The sequence below is a fragment of the Hyaena hyaena genome, unplaced genomic scaffold (genome assembly GCF_003009895.1).
Source record: "Hyaena hyaena isolate Hyena2069 unplaced genomic scaffold, ASM300989v1 scaffold_424, whole genome shotgun sequence".
NCBI lineage: Eukaryota > Metazoa > Chordata > Mammalia > Carnivora > Hyaenidae > Hyaena > Hyaena hyaena.
The window spans coordinates 1,637,131-1,640,086 of NW_024081054.1; the positions used below are offsets into that span (position 1 = coordinate 1,637,131).

The following is a 2,956-nucleotide window of genomic DNA, read 5'->3' on the forward strand; positions in this document are numbered from 1 at the left end:
TTGATTTACAAGCATAAAGCTAGAATATCAAGGAAATGCATAGCTCAAATTGTCAGACAAATCTTTTTTAAACACTACCTTGGGCATGTTATTCTTTTCCTCAAGAACCTTCATATCTTCTCCCACATTATTTCTAAATCCTTCTATTTCTGCCCCCATAATCTAGCCTCTAACTACCTGATCTATAGGTCTTAAGTCTTAATAATACTCATCTCATCTCTTTCCTTAAACATTTTTAAATGTTTATTTATTTCTGAGAGGGGGGGGAAGGTCAGAGAGAGAAAGAGAGAGAGAGAGAGAGAGAGAGAGAGAGAATCAGAGCAGACTCCAGGTTCTGAGCTGTCAGCACAGAGCCTAAAGTGGGGCTTGAACCCACGAATCACAAGATCATGATCTGAGTCAAAGTCAGACGCCCAACCAACTGAGCCACCCAGGTACTCTGACATAACTCTCAATCTAAGAAGTCGGATCTCTTGATTTCTCCCTGGACACAATAGTATTTCTTCTCTTTATAAGGGCATTTATTAGAAGGACAATCTTTGTCATGCATTCATGTTCTGCTATCAACCTCCTCTAGTCTATCCACTAGGCTGTTGTATGGTGAATTTCATACATAAGAGACTTTGATCACAATATTCCCCTCTTGATATCTTTCATGTTTTGGTTGAGTATGCTTAGTAAGTAGGAAAGCGTCTTTTTCAACTCAGCACAGTACATTGATTATTGATTATACTGTCATAACCTAGGTGTTTCACAAATACCTTGTTTTATTCTCACAATAATCCCATGAGGTACGTATCATTGTTACTGTTTTACAAAAGAGGACAAGTTTGCTTTGTGTCAGATACAGGAATCAGACAGTTTTTCTGACAACACAGGATGTCAGGTACTGCATTTTTAATTCACTGAATAGATGATCATGAAACTTTCAACTGAGTAATAAGTCTTTCCTCAGAGAGAGACCTTAGCCTGTTTATACAACTAACTAAATGTATTTGTATAATGTTGGCCCAATTACTTAAACTTTATTATTTAGGAATATACAAAGATAATTGGACCAATTCTTTTGAAAACAGCAGCCCCTAAAGCCTAATTTACCAGACTTTCTTCATGATAAGTATGTTAGTTTTCTAAGACTCCCCTTATAAAGTGAGACCTCTCTTCTTGGCTTGCGGATGGTTTGTGTCTTCACAAGGTCTTTCCTCTGTACATGTCTGTGTCCTAATCTTCTCTCTTATGAGGACACCATTCAGATTGGATTAGGGCTTGCCCTAATGAACTCATTTTAATTTAATTCCCCCTTTAAGGACTAGATCTCCAAATACTGTCACATTCTGAGGTACTTCTGAGGAAGTCTGTGCTTCCGGACTTCAACATAGGAATTTGAAGTGACACAAATTCGCCCATACAAACAAATAAAGTAGTAGCTAAATACAGAGGTAACTGTATTCCAGGAGTGAATTATACAATTTCAAGGAGATAACTTGGTTAAATGTTTTCTTCAAAGAAGTTTCTAATATAACCATTCTATGAAGTGGAAATATGCCAGTGAAGATAAATTCAGAGAGAAAAGTGACAACGGAAGAGTTAAATTTGTGCCAGAATATATATTTTTTCAGTTTTCTACAGAAACACAGTCCCATCTGGCAGAAGACCAAATAAGAAGGAGAAAACTTAGGATGTTATTTTGCTTTTGTTCATTTATCCATCTGTCTACATGAACCCTATGACACTGTTTTCCAAATGGAAGCCTACTAATGCCAGAAACATGGTACTTGGCCTGGAATTATCAATGCTTAGCCAGTTTCAGTTTAAGAGAAGATAATAGTACTGAAAAATTTCATTTCTTAAATATGATTAGACTTGCCAAAAACTAAAATTTTCAATAACATTCCTCAGTGTATTCTTTTTAGCCTTTGAGTCTGTATTCTATTGTGCTTCATATAAATACAGATATACTTTTTTGGTGGTTCATTCATGTATTTTCAGTTATTGAAGCTATTTTAAAATATTACAGTTAACACTGGATTACTACAGAAAAATTACTAAAGATTTTCTTTTAGCCACATCCTACTTTTGTTATAGATTCTTTCTAATAAATTAATTTAAAAAGTAACAACTATATTTTGCTCAACAAAAATTAAGCATTTTGCTTGACTTTTTGACTAAGATATCAATTATCATATTCTTATTATACTTACTGTATTTTCATATGGCCAAATGAAATTTTAATTGGTTTTCTTTGTGTCTTTTCAAATATCTCAGAGCAAAATGTTTACCAGTAGTATAGTTGCCTGATTTGTTGAGGCAACAATGTCTAGTAGTGAATTATCATATATTTTTCCCTATCATCTATCTACCTTCTAATATCTATCTATAGACTGACTTTCCCCCCAAATAAATATATCACATATTTTTGTTATTTATATATCTATATTTTTCCTTCTTCATCTACATAGAGAATGTTTTAAAATATCTATTATTTAACTTATGAAGTACTAATTATGCTACCATCCATAAAGTAGACAAAACAATTATTGCTTATGTCTATCCATATGCACATAGTTTTACAAAGTTGAAGTCATTCTGTATGCATCCATTTTCCCAGCTAATTAGTATTGTTCCCATGTCCTAATATACAATGGGGCTGAAGACTACTGGAATAATGTGACCAGAACCTAATGTGCCTTATTTTTGTCTCTTTCAAGATCAAGTTTATAACCAGATTAGAGCCTCCAAACTCTCCAAACCCATAATAAAATATTTGAGACTTGAACAATGAAGGTCTTAGGAGTGCCCACCCACCACCTAGGCAGCTAGAAATCTGCATATAACTTTGGACTCCCCAATACTTAACTACTAATAGCCTACTATAAATGGGAAACCTTACCAATAACCATAAGCCAGTTAGCACACATGATTGTATGTTATTTGTATTTTATACTACATTTTTATA

The 2,956-nt window shown here is 33.9% G+C and overlaps 1 non-coding gene across 1 annotated transcript; it reads right to left on the bottom strand.

Annotated features, from left to right (window-relative positions):
• Window positions 1-351: 351 nt before the first annotated feature.
• On the bottom strand, window positions 352-436 carry TRNAQ-UUG. Its single transcript has one exon. It is a non-coding gene; the product is annotated as a tRNA-Gln (tRNA).
• Window positions 437-2,956: the final 2,520 nt, after the last annotated feature.